Below are 18862 nucleotides of genomic sequence, written 5' to 3'. Positions count from 1 at the left end.
CAGTGCGTTTTTGTCTGTTCTTCAATAGCTTCCTGTGCTTCTATTCATATTAAATGAATCCCCTTCTTTATCTTTCCTGGTAAGATAAATTTCATCAGGGTTGCTATCTATGTGGGATGCTGGCAGATTCCTTCCTTCACCTTGTCTCTCCATTCCCCATTCCCCCCATCTCCACCCAAGAGCTAAACTTGTGGTGAGAAATAGATTATTAGTTTGGGTAGAAATAGTAAAGCTTTGCCCAGTGATAAACAATTGTCTAGCACAGTGCATAGAAATTCTGGTCATCAGAATTTTAGGTAGTATTTTTCTGAATTTAACAGAAGTTCTAGAAATAAATGACTTCACTTAAGGCACAATGGAAAATCTAAGAATGATAAAACTAATTTTGACTACAATTTCAACCATTGGTTAGATATGGAGAAGTTGCTTAAATTGTATGACTTGGTTTATTCATGTATAAAATTAAGATAATATTACCTATCCTATAAGAATCAAATAGCATAGCTAAAACAATTTTTCTAAGATTGTCCTTGATTAATAGTAGTAGCTATAAAGGAAATCTAATATTTTTGAAAGGTTTTTTAGACTGCCAGGGAGGTTATAGGATAAAGTGCCCATCATACAAAAGCATCTTTAATCAAGTTCAAAGCCTTCAGGTCACCTTCTGTTTTCCTAATTATTTTCCATTTCTTCCCCATCAGCAGCTCTTCTCCTGTGATTTTCACGTTTATCCTTTCTAGTTCATCTCAAGAGCCTCCCATCCCTATGACTACTCACTCTCTCCACCCTACATTAAATGACTGTTTTCTTTCTCCTTCCAGCTAACTGGATAGACAGAATAGAAATGCTCATTCATAAAATAAAAATTGCTTTGGTGATTAAATTACCATAGAGTTGAACTGTAGGCTTTCTAATACATTATACATTGAAGGCAGGGACCAGCAAACTTTTTCTGTAAAGGGTTAGACAGTACGTAGTTTAGGTTTTGTGGGCCAGATGGTTTTGTCTTAACCATTCAATTCTGCTGTTGCAGTAGGAAAGGAGATATAGACGATATGTAAATAAATGAGCATGGCTATGTGCCAATGAAACTTTTATTTACAAAAACAGGTGGTAGGCTGAATCTGGCCTATATGCACCATAGTTTTCCAGTTCCTCTAAGTCACAGAGATGAATCAAATTATACTGAGGGACATAGCAGTCATTTAGTCCAGCTTTCCTCACAGTATACTCCATAGAAAGCTGTCCCCCTCAACCAAAGCTAACTGGTCAAATATATTTTTTAAATACTACATAATTTGTTCCCCTCACAGAGGCTCACCAATGCATTAGCATACTAAAGGCCCTGACTTTTTTAAGATTCAGTATTCATAACAGGATGATAGCTAATGCTTTCGTAGTGCTTTCTATATGCTCAGAACTATTCTCAATGCTTTTACAATTATTATTTTATTTAATCTCACAACCTGTGAGATATGCAATATCATTAATCCCATTTTATATTTGATGAAACTGAAGCACAGAAAGGTTAAGTAATCTTCCCAAGGAGATAAAATTAGTGGATCAGAATTCAGAGTTAGGCAGCTTGGCTCCAGGGTCTGGGCTCTTAGCTGCCCTCCCACCTCTGGGTGACATCTCAGCACTTATGTGAGATATTGAGAGAGCAGGGCAAGTGCTTGCTTAATCCAGTTCCCTCAGTGTACACGTTGGAAAAGTGAGTCCTGGAGAGATTCAAGTAACTTTGCAAAGGCCACAAGTAACTGAGACAAGACTACAAATCGATTAAGTCACTATCTGGTACTTGAAGAAATGCTTAAATTAATCCTTTATAAAGAGAAAATCCTTTTAAAAGTGAGTAATCCCCTTTATTTTCTTGTTTTTAGCTCAAGTTTTTATAACCAGTTTCATTTCAACACAGTTTGATTTTTAAAAGGTGGAATTGCTTTTACTTTTAAAATTCTAATTGGCAATCCCCTATTAAGGGGAAGATGACAGATCTTTACCTCCAACTCTGATCTCTCTTCCAGGCTCTAAATCTGTGATTCCTAAGCTTCATGCACATTGGAATCACTTGGGGGTGCTTAGAAAAAATGATGCTGGGCACCACCCTCTGCCTCAGAGTTTTTGATTTAATTGAGGACCTGTCAGAACTATTGTGAAAGAGACCTCCAAGAGATTCTAGTATGTAGTCAGGTCTGTGAACCACTGCTCCAGAATCACATTTGTTATTGCCTGCTAAACTTGTCCACCTGCATTAGCAGCTAACATTTAGAATACTACATAACATGAAATGAAACTTATGGTTATGGTCCATGGGTTATAATTAATAAAAATGTGACTACATTGCAAGCATGATGGAACTTGAATATTGCAGATGAATTGTACTGGCAGCTAGAATATTCAATCAGTTTTATGTGAGTGAGACCTTTAGATTGACATGCATTGCTGCATAACCAGACTGATCAAAAGGCCTGGAGATTCTGATAGGTTGCTACAAATCTGTGTGGCTCAGATAGAGGCTGGTCTCAACCTTGTATGCATCTGTCTTAATGCAAGGGACTTAAAGTGGAAGAAACAAGTATTTTGGAGGGTTAGGTTTTGCTACCATGCTCCAACTAATTACAAATATATAATCATTTATAATGGAAGACTTTAGGAAAGGAATCGTGTATAGTAGAAGAATTTAGGATAGAAATAGACCGTCTATGAGAACAAAAAGAATAGAAATTACCAGGGACTTGAGATGGTCTAATTACTACTATTGAACACTAAATATGTCTTTAAGTTTTCTGGCAGTTAAGGCAAAAAAGGAAACACGTTGAGCTACATAGTTTTATATTCTGGCTAAAAACAGCTTTCACATTTGTCTGCAGAGAAAATTATTTTTGAGCTAAATTCAACCAATAATTTAACACATATGTCCTTGGGATAGCACCATTGAAAATGTCTTCACCACAATTTTGCACAAATTATAGAAATGCTGCTTAATTGATGATAGTCGAATGTACCATCTAAAATATCTTGAGTTAGTAAAGCCATTTCTACAATCAATCATTTATTCATTCATTTATTCCTTCAGTCATCTATTTGCTCCTAATGATATACTGGATACAGTGATAAGTTCTGGGGATAAGGTGACGAATAAGATACCGTGATTATTCTCCAGGAGCCCACAGTACACAGGAGGAAATGCTCAGGAAAACCAACAATTCAGAGTCAGAGGGAGGCTGAAGCCTGAAATAAAGATGTGTGATCGTTTGTACAGACCTTTAACAAAGGTATGTTTAAGATGTCATGGAAACACAAGGAAGGAGGAACTAAGTGAGCTTATGGAGGATCAGGGGAGATTGAGTAGGCTTACCCAGATAGATGAGCATGCGAGCAAATGGAAGATGTGCTCTGAGAGGAAGAATAGCAGAATAAGAGGCAGGGAAAGGAGAGTGCATGGCACTGTAGGAAAATATCCGATATCTCTCTGCTATAGTCTGGATATGACTGACCCACCAAAACTCGTGATGAAATCTGATCCCCAATGTGGCTGCTTTGAGAGGTGGGACCTAGTGGGTGATGTCTGAGTCATGGGGACAGAGTCCCTCATGAATAGATTAATGCCCTCCCTGGAGACTGAGTGAGTTCTCAAGGGAATGGTTCAGTTCCCACGAGAGGGAGTTGTTAAAAAAGAGCCTGGCACCTCCCCTCCGTGTCTCTTGCTTCCTCTCTCACCGTGTTATCTCTTTGTACATGCTGCAGGCTGCCCTTCCGCTTCCCGCTATGAGTGGAAGCAGCCTGAGGCCTGCTCTAGGTGCAGCTGTCCCAGAAGAGTGAGCTAAACAAAACTCTTTTCTTTATAAATTACCCGATCTCAGGTATTCTGTTATAGCAACACAAAAGTGGACGAATACATTCCCTAAGTTAGAGGGTGGGGTTCATATGGATATGTGGTATTAGAGACATATGTAGGGGTCAGATTCCAAAGGATCAGGACAAAGAACTGAGACTTCTTATGAAAGTGACGTGTAGTCACCTTAGTGTTGTAGGCAGGAGAGTCAAGTGATTTGTGCTGTAGAATTGTCACCCTAGTGACGGTGTGTAAGGGAGACAGACTGGTGGGAGGTCACTTAGGAAGCTGTTGGTTTAATTCCCTTAAGTGTTGAGGATCTGAAGGAAAGCAATGGTAATAGAGATCAGGGGACAGATTTTACAACTATGTAGGAGATTGACTTGTGTGGCTGGGTTAATGACTGTGGGGACGGAGAGGAAGGAGCCAAGTCAAATTTCCTGGCGTTGGTGATCTGGTGGCTGTTGTACATATAGTTCATGAAGATCAGGAACTATGGAGGAGAATCAGGTTTTTGGGTAAGAGCAGAGAGTGGAAGATGGTGGATGAGTTCAGTTGTCTGTTATGGGACATTCAGGGAGAATTCCAGTGGAGAGTTGGGGTCTGAGCTGGAGACAATAGATTTGGAATTCATTAGCATTTAGATGGCAGCTAAAGCAGTGTATGTCAGTGAGATATCTAGGAGTATATTAACAGAAAAGAGACCAAGTTTGGAAATTTGAGAAACACATTTGAAAGGCATGTAGAGTACACAGAGTTTATGAAAGAGACAGAGGCATGGTAGAAATAAAATAGAAGTATATAGGGTAATGGAAGTGATTGATAGGCTGCGTGCAATCAACTAGTGGTGTAATTTGGGACAGAGACAGAAGAAAATTTACATTAAGCTGTCTCTGTGAAATAGTTGTTGTGCCAGGTGGGACTTGGTAGTTGCTGGGTCTTTGGCTGTCGGACTGAATTCTCTTAATAGGAGCCTATGGATGGTTTGTTTAAGGGACAGATGACAGATACTAGATATGTTTCAAAAGTATGAGATCCAAAGTTTTCTAACTTAGGTGAGATCTCCACACACTTAAGCCCAGTTGTGAATGCAGAATAAATTTTCTCAAAAGTCTTGATAATATCTGAACACTTGTATAACATAGTTCATGAAGATGGCAATGTCCTGGACTATAAAAAACAGAAGAGGCGATTTTAGTTTACAAAATTTTACTGCCAATTTTTACCAGTTAAGCACTTCACTGAATAGACGCTAAGTATGCTCAGTGGGACAGATGATCTTAAACCAAACTGTATTCTGAAGGTCTTGACAGGATGAATTAACTGCAAAGAGGAGCACCATATAACTGAATGCACTCTCATGATGATTAGGGTTATTTAAGATTTACCAATTTAAATATGACAGTGTTAATTTGGGTAGGATTGGTAATTAATTTTCTTTGTTAATTGTAGTAAACTACATGTTTGACTGCTTATTCAAGACCTTTCTAGTTGGAAATAAAATAAATAGATCAAGTGTCACTAACACTTGGTCTCTTTTCCCATATCTATGGATCCTCAGTATCCTTGGGTAACTTAAAGAAGACAGAGGCCTTTCTGACTTGCACATCCTTAGAAGGGTTTAGTGACCATCATGATTTCTGTCTGGATACCATGAAGTGCTGAATGAAAAAGCAAAACATCCCAGGGATTTTGTATGTCCCAGCATTGCAATATTTTTAGTGATGTATCTCTCCTCTGTCCCTACCATTCTAACTACTCATATCTCACAGAAGAGAGGAAATGTTTATTGTTTGTCTTTCTGGAAGCTGATCTAATTTCTGACATCCCTGACTGCAACACTGCTAGTTGCATCAGAACTCCCAGCCATTTAAATTCCTGGGTGTCCCATAACTTTCAAGTCTTATGTGTATTTTTCCCAATTTTCAGCATTCATATATAAAAAAATCTTAAGCTGCATTTCTAAATATAATGGAAAGGGGAATTTTAGGTCCCTGTCATGAGGCCAATGAGCCCTGTAAATAAGGAGAAAAGGGAATGTTTTAAAACCAGAGAAAATCATCATGTAAACACAGTCATTTGGCTTCCTGCGAATTCTTTACTAGGAAATCAAGGAAGGAGTTTTAAAGAGATTTTTAAATTTTCTGTAATTAGGAAAATTATTTAACATAGTGAGCCTCTACGTGGTTAATATTTGGCCTCTGATAGTAGCATCCACAATAAAGATAAAATGCTTGTCTTTTTGTTTGCTTTAGCAGGAGGATCTTATTTAGTTTACTCCCCAGTGTACCTGAGCATTATGAATTGTATTGAATGATTATGATGTGTAATAATGTAATAATGGTATTTAGATTAAATTGTTAAAGTGCTTTTTGCTACTACTCAAAGTGTGGTCCAAGGGCCAGCAGCATTGGCATTACATGGGAATGTGTGAAAATGCAGACTCTCAGGCCCCAACTCAGATTTACTGAGTCAGTATCTGTATCTTAGCATGACCTCCAGATGATTTATCTGCATATTAATATTTAAGAAGCATTGGTCTAGATGAATAATAATCATACAACTATCTCAAACTTTTTCTTTTTTTTTTTTTGGTCCAGAAAATTATAATGTAAATACCTGTTGTTGTTCAAAGTTCTTAATGAATCCCTTTTTACACCAGGAATTCCTTATATTTTAATAAATCAAATAATTAGTTGGCATTGAAGAAGACAATAATATAAAAATAATCATGATTTTTTTTCATTTTCCAGCTGTCTTGTTTTCTAAATTCATTTTTGTTCTAGAGCTGAAATAAAGACCTACAGATCCAAAGAACAAATTTTAAAAGTGCCTCTTTAGTGACTTGATTAGATAAACAAATCTGTTTTACTGTGTACCACTTTGTCTATAGTGGATATTTCTGTGTAATATGAGTTAAATTTAACTCATAAATTATAAGTTAACTATGAGTATATAATGTAAATTATGAGTATAATATGAGTGAAATTTAACCCATTCATTTGATGGGCTATGTATCCTGTGTACAAAGTTTATCATTAAAACTGTGCTTTATCAACATTTCCATAATAGAAATAGAGATTGGCACAAAATGAAAGGAAGTATGGATGCCATTAGCATGATGCCTAGTAAACAAAGTATTGGTTAAGTCTGAATCTTTTAAAAATACATAGAAAACAAACTTTTAGATATTGGCTTCATTCAGAGCAGACCTAGTTAAGAAAATGTAGATTATAATATTACATTGGTAAACTTAAAGTCATTTTTGAATCTTCCCTTTCCCTCAATCGTTACATCTAATTAATGTGCACGTTCTGTTGGTTCTACTGCTAAAGGACATCTTGAACGTACCCACATCAATCTGCACCGCCTACTACGCTCCAAACCGTCACTATCCCAAAGGTCTTCCCTCTTCCTCTATAGTTTCTGCTGCACCTCCTGCCCAGTCTACTGTATAACAGCCAGTTACCTTTTAAAAATTCTAAATAAGTCCATGTCATTCCTCTACTTAAAAATCCTTTATTGGTTATTCATTGCTTTTCTATTATTGTACAAATTCCCTAAGTGCAATAAGGCACTGCATGGTCTTTTCAACCTATGTCATCCCACATTCCCTTGTTCATCTCATTCCATGTCTCTAGTTCTCTCAATTTCTAAAGTATACCCGACTCTTTCTCACCATAAGGACTTTGTGCACGTGGCTCCTTTTCCTATGTTAGGTCTTAGTTTTTCTAATGTCACCTTTTCAGAGAGAATTTTCCTGTCTTATTTAAAGTCAGACTCCCCTGTGATTCTCTGTTTTAATTCCCTGTTTATGTTTTCAAAAGCACATTACAAATTAATTCTGTAAGTTTTATGCATTTTGCTTGTTTGCTTGTTGCCTGTCTTCCTCAAAGAACGTAGGCTCAAATGAAGGCATGCTTTGACTGTCCTGCTCACTGTTGATGATCAAGTTATTGGCAGAAAGCAGGCATCATTACATGTTGGTCAAATAGATAGAATGACGTTAAAACAAATACAAAAAATTTCACATGTTTAAATTTTTATGACTTCTGCATTCTTCTGTAGTTTCTAATTCATAATGAAAGTGATTAATTTTAAACAAATACTTTCAAGTTCATTACGTGAAAAAATTTTGAATACGACATTTTACTCCTTCAAGGAATGCTCAGCATTGGAAACAAAATTAACATGCTAAGAGTATATTTTAATGGAACATTTGTTTAAGTCTGTATCAAGGTAACCAGTTGAAGTTGCTAGCCTAGTTATTTTCCTCAATCATTGTGTTACCTGGTGACCAACTTTAAGACAGTGAAGTGTGCTAGTTGCATTATTTATCACCGTGATCTGTCAATATAATCACCTTTCAGGGTAGCATATGCTCAAAAACTAGAAGGCAAAACTCTTTTGCACTCAGACATTTAAGAATTCATGAATTTGAGTCTTATACATTCCAGGTGATTCTCAATTGAGGCCCATTCTCTGAAACCCATGTAATGGAGCCCAAGACTGTACCACATCTATTAAAACTACACACCTCAGAGCTTTAGAACTGAGTCATGAGACCAAGAAGGAAACCCAATAGTCTAGTCAGGCAGCTGGTTAACAAAGTGCCACAGACTGGCTGAAATTTATTGTTAAGCAACAGAACTTTATTGTTCCACAATTCTGGAGGTTAAAAGTCCAAGGTCAGGGTGTTCACAGGGTTGATTCTGAGGGCTATGAGAGAAGGATCTGTTCCAGGCCTCTCTCCTTGGCTTGTAGATGCTGCCTTCTCCCTGTGTCTTCACATTGTCTTCCCTCTGGGTCTGTGTCTAAATTTCCCTATCTTACAAGGACACAGTCATTTTGGATTAGGGACTACCTAACAACTTCAGTTTAACTTGATTACATCTGTAGAGACCCCACCTCCAAATACGGTCACATTCTGAGTTTCTAGGGATTAGGACTTCAACAGAGGAGTTTTTTTGGGACACAATTCAACCCATAACAAGCCTTCATAATTAATTTAATCTCATAGTTATAAAATTATAAATTTTATACACTATAAAATCATATATTATAAAACTTATTATATATTATAGAATTATAAATTTATATTATAAAATGACTATATATTATATGTAATATATATTTATATATTATAAAATATATAAAATTATATATTTTATAATATAGAAAACATTAGAACATTATGTCAAAAATATTTGCTGCATATGACTATAAACTACATGGCACATCCAAAAGAAAAAGGTAAGAAACTAACCGTACTTATAGAGATTAGCATATGTTGTCTATATACTATAGTCTATGACCCATAAGCAAACTATAATAAAACTATGTTTTAATAAAGAAGCTAATTAGTATCTTTCTGATTCACTTTCTGAATCGGAATTTGTCTTTGAGCAATTATTCAGCTTAACTGGAGCCTGTTATAAGCACCCTTTGGGGGTAGAAGTTTGGCATTAACAACTTGGTACTTGATGCTAAAAGACAAATTTTCAACAGAAGGAGCTATAGGTGCTAATGAAGTTTAGAGCTTACTAGAGGTTGATTTTAATGTTTCTCTTGCTTTCCCACTAAGGAGATTTAATTTACAAGACAGATACTTTTTTTTTCTTTATGCGTTAGGTAAAAACCAGATCACATCTTAATTTCACATTGAGTTGCCCGTAAAATATTAAATAATGTAAGTGCAGCAAAATTATCCAACTTAGGAAGTATGCTAATTTTTTTTTTAACTCCTAAATTCTTAGCTGGGTTTTGTAAAGAGACCTGGCAAAATCTATTTTCTCTGTTTTTGAGAGGGGGCTGGGAAGAGGGCGGTGTGGTTCAATAGTTGTGGTCTCTTGGTAGGATAAGTAAACACAAGCCTATGTTCATACATTGATTCCATCAATCCTGTGGTTTTTCTAATCTTGTTTTCTTCTATGGACACAAAATAATGCTAATTTTCACCTTCAGGAAAAGGTTATTCTGTCATTTCTCATGGCCATTAGTGATGGAACTTGAGATGTGGAGTCCATATAATGGACTTGTCTCCTGACATCTTTTGTCTTGTCCACACCCACTTCTGTCAATACCCTGTTGGTGATTTTTTGCAAAGCGCTTGGATTGCTCATTCTGCCTGAGGTTCTCATTATTCCCAGTGACGCCTCCTTTGACTGACAGCTGAGGTGGAGCAAGCAGGCTCTGATTTCTATGCTGCAGTAGCTGTTGTACCACAGGCCCCTCTGCCTGACAGGTGAAACAAACGGTGTAGTATTGTGATGGATTACCTGGAACCGCAAAGCCAGATTCATTCAAATGAATTAAATTGATTTTGATTTGCAGCCCAAGAAAGTTAGGTTCCAGAATGCCAGTGATCCACTTTTTCCCCCCTGGGCTTTAGCTAAGTTATAATATTACAAGGATAGATTTCATTTAAATTCAGTCTGGTTGAATCACTGCAGAATAGTCAAAACCCAAGTTGTTAATTTTTTTCTACAAAAGAACATTCTTAATGCACATAACTATATCAAATATTGTCATGACTCAGAAGTAGATTTAATTTTGACTTTGTAGAAGATGCTATGCATTAATCACATGAACACACATTGTCTCTCACAACAGATAATCTCCCATTCCTCACTCTCTATATAGGAGTCATTTGCATTCTTGAAACTATTTTTGGACAAAGGTAAGGACTTAACTTTGTATGCACATGTACAGAGCTGAGCAAGGCCATGTCCTCTCTTTTCCATATTTTTTATTACTATTAAAAGTTATTGAATTCTATATACTAAGCTTCTCTTACATGCATATGGAGACCTACCAGGCTAGGGGTTCTGGAATCTGGCTGCACATATAATCTGGTTAATTTCTAACAACAACAAAAAAATTTTTTTTAAATCCACAGAATCACAGGCCTCACTCAGAGCCTCCTTATGAGTATCTCTGGCATGGAGGTAATAAATGCTTTTGTAAAAGTACTTCACATGATTTGAATGCAAAGCCAGGTTTGGGAATGTCTATTCTGGGTTGACTGAGTGTCAATACTCATTTGGTACAGTTGGTTTCTCTTTGACCTTTCCAAATAGTCTATAGTAGAGCTGCTATAAATCTTTGCTATAACTCACGATCAATAGTGAATTCTTCATAAAGTAATTCTCTGGAAGTTTTAGAATATAATTTACAATATACAGTAGTCTCCCCTTATCCACAAGGGATATGTTCCAAGATGCCTGAAACTGCAGATAGTACCCTACGTATACTATATTTTTGCCTGTACATACATACCTATGATAAAGTGTAATTTATAAATTAGACACAGTAAGAGATTAACAACAATAACTAATAATACAATAGAATAATTATAACAATATACTGTTATAAAATTATGTGAATATAGTCTCTCTCGCTCTCAAATATTGTACTGTACTCACCCTTCCTTCTTGTGATGAGGTAAGATAAAACGGCTACGTGGTGAGATGAAGGGAGGCGGACGATGCAGGTAGACATTGTGACAGCGGTAGGCTGCTGTTGACCTTCTCACAATACATCAGTAGGATCATCTGCTTTGGGTGATCCTGGATCACCCAGCCATGATGATGGCTGGCTGTCAGGAGCAGATGAGGCTGATGACTAATGAATGGGTAGCATGTACAGTGTGCGTATAATTGACAAAATTCACATCCCTAGTGGGACGGAGCCAGATGGCATGAAATTGCATCACACTGAGAAAAGGCAAGTGATTTAAAACTTATGAATTGTTTATTTCTGGAATTTTTTCATTTAATATTTTCAGACTGCAGATGACCTTGGGTAACTGAAACCGTGGAAAACAAAACCTTGGATAAGAGGGACTACTGTAATTGTAAACTATAACTTTTATTCTATTGTTTCTTTGAATTTGGATATGTCTTTCATTAAAAGGACTTTTATAGGACTTTTTATTCCCTAAATACCATATTTCAACAAGCTTATTTTTACTTTAAAAAAATCCTGATTTAAAAAATTTCTTAAAATATCATTGTCACCAAAAGAATAATAAAACTAAGATGAGATGAGTAAAAATTGATTTTTAATGGTGTCAAACCATCCTCTTTGAATGGATAAGTAAAAATTTAATTACTGTTTAGAAAGTATATCATGCATCCTGTTACCTCCAGTGTGTCATGTGACTAGAAATATATCACCTATTATTAGAAAACAAACTGAAATGGGATGCATATAAAGGGCACTTTGGCTGTTTGACTAAGCAGATCCATTGATTCGTGTGTTTCCAGCAAGGCAGTCTTTGACTCTGCGTCTCATATAATGCTCAGTACCATTCACTTCATAACTATAATTCTCTGTCCTTCATACAGTGCTTGATTTCAGAGTTTATCTTTAGTTACCTGTCTCTTAGGGTTAGAGCATCTTGTTTTAAAAATCAGGAATTATTATGTACTCATTTCTTAAGTGTGAACTCTGACTTCTAGCATATCTGGCAGAGGAATCAATTATGTTATCAAAAAGTTAGAAACATCTGATACAAAAAATGGTATTTATTTGTGTGTGAGAGAATATAGGTGTATATTTTAAGAGCTATTTCCCCCAGAAATGCAATGTGAGAAATACATATGTTAAGGTACCAACTTCAGGCTTGTTCATCTTTGACTTGTTCTGAGTTTCCTTATCATTTTAAAAACGTTGGAAGACCAGAGCTGAACAAGATAATAGAATGATACCTCTTTTAGCAATAACCTGTGATTCTATATACTGACTGTAGTTTGAGATTCTGATTTTTTATTTTGTGGGCTCAAATATCTTGATTTACCCTTTGTATATCTCTATGAACTATTCTTTAGCTTATCTGAAAACCCTGTGTGAAAAATCAGCCAGCCACTTTATTTTGGCATTTATTGACTAGCTAAATACTAAGTGCTGCTCACTCAAAGACTGCAATATTTGAGAATTCTGAGTAACATTTGGAATTTAGCTTGCCTGTCATGCGTATTCATTTTCATGTTTTACCAATCCACTGTAAGATTTTGCCAGTGAGAAATTCATTACTGTTCAATAGGTTATGTTTCTTGGTTATATAACTGAGGTGTCCACTGTCCTGTTTTCCAGCTTAGGGTGCTTTAGTGTGCTCAGGTGAACCTCCAAGTGTACATATGGAAGCCCAACACTACCACCCCACTAGGCATCCAGTAGGTTCCTGGAGGAGGAATCGTTAAGGGATAATTGGAAGGAGAGAGAGAACATATAGATAGAGGCAGGTCCTGACCCCACTGAACAGCCAGAGGGAAGGGACAACAACCGGGGGTGTGAAGTTTCCACTCCTGTGAAGACTGAATACTCAGCTGACAATGTCCTGACCAATCATAGCTCCTGGGCACTCTACAAGTGTCCTTGCTCAGGGTCTTTCTCTCAGTCCACTGGGTCCAGTGGAGTATCTGAGAATTCTTTGGGATCAGGAGTAAGGTGAAAAGGCCTTTGGATCTCATGCCCTTCTTTTCATCACTATTGAGTCTTTCCTGGGTTTCTAACTTTTCTCTTTTATCTGTTTATTTTTTCCATAATAATTCTCAATAAGGATGTCCACAAGGAAATTCCTAATAATGCTTTAGACAAGAATCAAAGCAGCCAAAAAAAAAAAAAAAAATTAGTTTATTCCTCTACTATAGGGTAAGTAGGGCTCAATCTTTAGGAAGACAGTGCTAGAACTCATGAGATACTTGGGTTGAGGATGGGTAATACCCACATTCAAGGATTAGTCAACCGGCTTCTCATGTTAACATCAATAATGACAATAACAGTCATAAGGAAAAAAAGCAAAAAAAAAAAAGCCAACAAGGTAGATTTTGTATTAAAAAATAGGGTGAATTTTCCATACCCTGCAGCATTCAAATGAAGGATATACAGACAATGAGAAATTAACTGGATAGTCATTACAATACAAAGTAAATTATTAAAGTAAATCATTATAACTAGACACAAATTCCACTCTTGTTTATTGTGCATCCACTAGCCTCAGTCCTATTCAGATACATTATTTAACTGTATTCACTCCTTATAAAATTCCAGTGCGTTAGCTATTTTTGACCCCTTCTAAGGATGGGCGCACCAAGAGCTCAGAGATGATAAATGACTTGGCCTAACATCAGACACTTATTTGCCAAGTGCTATCGAAAATATGCTAAAATTGGTGTATGAATCCAGTTTTTCTGGCTTACGTTAGTGCCCTTTCCATTATTCCATGCTAAAAACGTTATAGTGCTGCTCAGCTAATATTAGCCGTTTTCTTCATTATCTAGGCTCCCTTTATGTGCATACATTCATATTTTAAAATATGAAATGGACTATCATATTAGTATCAGAAACTTGTAACTGATGAGCCACAACTCTCTGGGTCAGATATGTTGGTCTTACTCCTATTTTGCATTCCCTTCCTCCCTGCAAGTGGTAAAGCGTTCTATACCAATTCCCTTCTCCTCAACCAAGGCTTCTTAATTAACCCTGGCATTGTTGACATTTTGGACTAGATACTTCTTTGTTGTACAGGCCTGTCCTGTGCATTGTAGGATACTTAGCAACATCCCTGGTCTTAATCTAACAGATGCCAGCAGCAACACCCAGTGTGAAATCAAAAATGTCTCCATAGTTATTGCCAGATATCTCCTGGGAGGCAAAATTGCCTCCAGTTGAGAACCACTGCTCTAAACTCAAGATTAAAGGAAATAACTATGAATGTAGTCCCTCTGCTCAATTTCTTTTTTGCATATTAGGGATTTCAAGCAATCAATTATTTAGGCATTGTATTAGTCAGGAAAAGACAGATAATGCTGTGGTAACAAACGATGCCAAAATTGGCTTAACACAGCCAGCCATTAGCTCTCTAGGGCAGCTGTCCTCCCTGATGTGGCTTAACCTTCCAGGCTGCTTCAGTCTTTTAGAAGCTCAGTATCCACACGTGCTTTCATGATTGTTGCAGCAGGGAGAGAGAGAGCGTGAGGAATCATGTGTAATGCCTGAAATATGTCCCTCTGAAAGTGGCACATGTCATTTCAGTTCACATTTTATTGACAAAAGCAAGTCCCATGGCCATGGCTAACTTCAAGGCAGGGAGGAAGTTTAGTGAGAGGGAATACTGGTGAGCGTCAGTAATTTCTAGCATAGTTATCTAATAACTATAGTCTGAATGCCCTATAATCAACCTAGTTAAGTTCTAGGTGGCATGATACAAGTAAAGTTGAAATACAGTATCTACCTTTGGTTCTGGTGAGAATGTACACATGTGAAATAATTAGTGAGCAAGGTGATTGTATTAGTCCATTTTTGTGTAAGAAAATACCCAAGACTGGATAATGTATAAAGAACAGAAGTTTATTTGGCCCACGATTCTGGAACAGCTGCATCTGGTGTGGACCTCAGGCTGCATCTATTCATGGCAGAAAGCGGCAGGCAGCTGGTGGGTACAAGCAGATCACATGGCAAGAAGAAGCAAGAGAGAGAGGAGGTGCCAGGGTCTTTTAAACAACCAGCTCTTGTGAAAACTAATAGAGTGAGAACTCACTCACTACCCCCCTCCCCCAGGGAGAGCATTAATTCATTCATGAGGGATCTGCCCCATGACTCAAACAGCTCCCAACACTGCCACAGTGGGGATCAGACTTCCACATGAGTTCTGGGAGGACAATACATCCAAACACTGTCAGTGATATATACTATATGCAATAAGTTATAATACTTGTAATATGCATTAAATCTATATATTTATTTGTAAATATTAATTTTGTGATATTACATTTTATGAATTTGTCTTTCAGTTAAAGAGCCCAGTATGTCTTGCTATTTTTTAAATGTCCTCCAAAAGAATTTTTTTTAAATTAATTAATTTTTTAAAAATTTTGTTGATATACAATGTGGTTGATTATTGTTGCCCCTTACCAAAACCTCCCTCCCTCCTCTCTCTCCCCCCTCCCCCCCAACAATGTCCTTTCTGTTTGCTTGTCGTATCAGCTTCAAGGAATTGTAATTGTTATGTCTTCTTCCCCCCCAGGGTTTTTTTTTGTGTGTGTGAATTTATTTATTTTTAGCTCCCACCAATAAGTGAGAACATGTGGTATTTCTCTTTCTGTGCCTGACTTGTTTCACTTAATATAATTCTCTCTAGGTCCATCCATGTTGTTGTAAATGGCAGTATTTCATTCGTTTTTATAGCTGAGTAGTATTCCATTGTGTAGATGTACCACATTTTCCGTATCCACTCATCTGATGATGGACATTTGGGCTGGTTCCAACTCTTGGCTATTGTAAAGAGTGCTGCGATGAACATTGGGGAACAGGTATACCTTCGACTTGATGATTTCCATTCCTCTGGGTATATTCCCAACAGTGGGATGGCTGGGTCATATGGTAGATCTATCTGCAATTGTTTGAGGAACCTCCATACCGTTTTCCATAGAGGCTGCACCATTTTGCAGTCCCACCAACAATGTATGAGAGTTCCTTTTTCTCCGCAACATCACCAGCATTTATTGTTCAGAGTCTTCCAAAAGAATTTTATAGTTCTTTTTCATTAAATGTATGCCTAGATGTTTTATAGTTTTGTTATTATTTTTGAATGAGATTTTTTCCCCTGCTCTACTTCTTTCTGGTTATTGCTCTCTGATTTTTGTCTATTTTTCCTCATCTAGATATCTTAATATTAACAGTTTACATACTCCTCATAGCTTTTGTAGTTGAATCTTTTAGGGAAATGATTCTCAAGGTTTGGCCCCTGAGCCAGCAGTGTTAGTATCCACCTGGGAACTTGTCAGAAATCCAAATTCTTGGACTCTGAACTCAGACCTACGAACCAGAAACTCTGAGTGTGGGGCTCAGCCTCAGGGATTTTTAGATATAAAATCACACCTGAAAAAATAATGATAATGTTTTCTCTTTTTTATTGATAGTTATATTGGTATTTCTTCTTCTTTCCTTGTAATATTAGAGGAAATGTGTAGAAAAATATTGGGTACTAATGTAATAAATCTTGATTTTGATTTTATTTATTTATTTATTTATTTATTTATTTTTATTTATTTATTTATTTATTTTCCAAATTAGATTTTATTTTGTAATGTATTGTCATTCCAATGCATTCTTGAAATCCCCAAGATGGGCAAGAAATACAATAAACAATGAGAGAATATTGATGAAAGTAGGTGACCGTGGGCAGGGCATCCTCTTGCTCCTCCCCACTCTTCAGGTATATGACCACTGACCTGAAACCAACCTCTGTGGCAGATTGGCAGAGGAATTAACAAGGTAGAGAGAGAGAGAGAGAGGTGTGGGTGTGTGTGTGTGTGTGTGTGTGTGTCTGTGTGTGTGTAAAAGGGGAGGAAGGAAACACACTGTGGCAGATTGGCAGAGGAATTAACAAGGTAGAGAGAGAGAGAGAGAGAGGTGTGTGTGTGTGTGTGTGTGTGTGTGTGTGTGTGTGTGTGTGTGTGTATAAAAGGGGAGGAAGGAAACACATGCTTCTCCATGAGCCTCCTCTGTGCTGTTTGCTCACCCATTTGCTCCACGTGGTGAGTTTTTATGCTTACTTTATAAATCTAAACGGACAAATTTAAATAGAAAGTTAGTTGTTCTGTTATCCAGCATGCATACTTACTCCTCACAATTTTGGTTGTTTTTTCTCAGTTGTGGTCAAAGTTAGAATGACCTAGGCATTGTGGACATACATTTCACCAAGTCATTTTAACAAGGTACAGGTGTTCTCAAAAACAGCTTTTAAAGAAGGAAAACTTACACAGAAGAATCCAACTATATATAATTACAAAAAACCAAAAACCAAAAAAAATCTTTGATTTTATTTCTTACATATTTTTGCACAAGCTGGAGCAAGGGGACTGAAAGCTATTATATATGGTGAACAGCTGACAGAAAGAGAGCCCAGATTTAGGGTTTTCCCCATGTATTAGTCAGCTTGGGCTGCCATAACAAAATACCATAAACAGAGTGGCTTAAAGAACTGAAACTTACTTCTCAGAGTTCTGGAAGCTGAAAGTCCAAGATCAGGGTGCCAGTATGGTCAGGTTCTGGTGAGAGCTCTCTTCCTGGTTTGCAGATGGCTGCCTTCTCATTGTGCCCTTCTCACATGGTGCAGAGAAAGAGCAAGCTCTCTGATGTCTCTTATAAAAGCAATAATACCATCATGAAAGCCCTATCCTCACAACTTCTTCTCAACCTAAGTGCCTCCCAAAGGTCTTATTTTCAAATACCATCACATTTGGGTTAGGGCTTCAACACATTAATTTTGGGGGGACTCAAACAGTCCGTAACAATCCACATTCCACCAAACACTTGTTGCACACAAGCATTACATAGAAATACTGATATTTATTCACAAAAATACAGACAATTTATTTTCACATAAAACAATAACAAATAATTTCTCCCTGCTCAGAAGTTTCTCATTCTTTGAGACATCCTTGTTCTTTTCCTGTTAGCCTGTCTCAGGCATGTTAGATTTTTACATTCTGAAGATTATCTATCCTCATATCCAAGGAGACAATATGGTAATGACTCTTTGCTCCATACCATTATGAGTGCTATCTTTACAGCCCTAAAGATTCACTCTTCTTTATTTTCACCCACAAGTTTCTGTCAGCTGAAAGTGGCATCCTGTTTTACGAGGAAGTTCCTTACATTTGATAGTTCTAGTTCTGAGGAACAGACTCATACTCTTTTCACGTGACCTTAAATCAGTCTTAAGTCCCATTCACAAAAATGGACTTCACAATTCCACTTTCTTGTGACCAATGAAACATCATTAACACTACACTAGAAATAAAATAACAGTAATTCTTATAAAATAAAAAATGGTCTTCAGTCATAACGACAGATCCCATTTTCTAAGCTTGCCTTAGTTGATTTCAAATCCTCAGGTCAAAAGTCACCAATGACTTTTGCTTTTTGGCTTTCAAAGTGACATCATGAAATGGTCCCATATATACAAAATATATGTTATAGACAAATACCTTTTTTCCCATGCCTCTGACTCTGCTT

At 36.9% G+C, this 18862-nt stretch overlaps 1 protein-coding gene across 2 annotated transcripts in view; it reads left to right on the top strand.

Moving 5' to 3' along the window:
• The window catches only part of EPM2A (EPM2A glucan phosphatase, laforin), a 94496-nt gene that overhangs the window by 62555 nt on the left and 13079 nt on the right, over positions 1-18862 (top strand). The gene's annotated exons all lie outside the window — the stretch shown is intronic.

Source organism: Cynocephalus volans, chromosome 5, assembly GCF_027409185.1.
Source record: "Cynocephalus volans isolate mCynVol1 chromosome 5, mCynVol1.pri, whole genome shotgun sequence".
NCBI classification, from domain to species: domain Eukaryota; kingdom Metazoa; phylum Chordata; class Mammalia; order Dermoptera; family Cynocephalidae; genus Cynocephalus; species Cynocephalus volans.
Note: the sequence above shows the minus strand (reverse complement) of the source record. Positions and strands in the feature narration are given on the sequence as shown.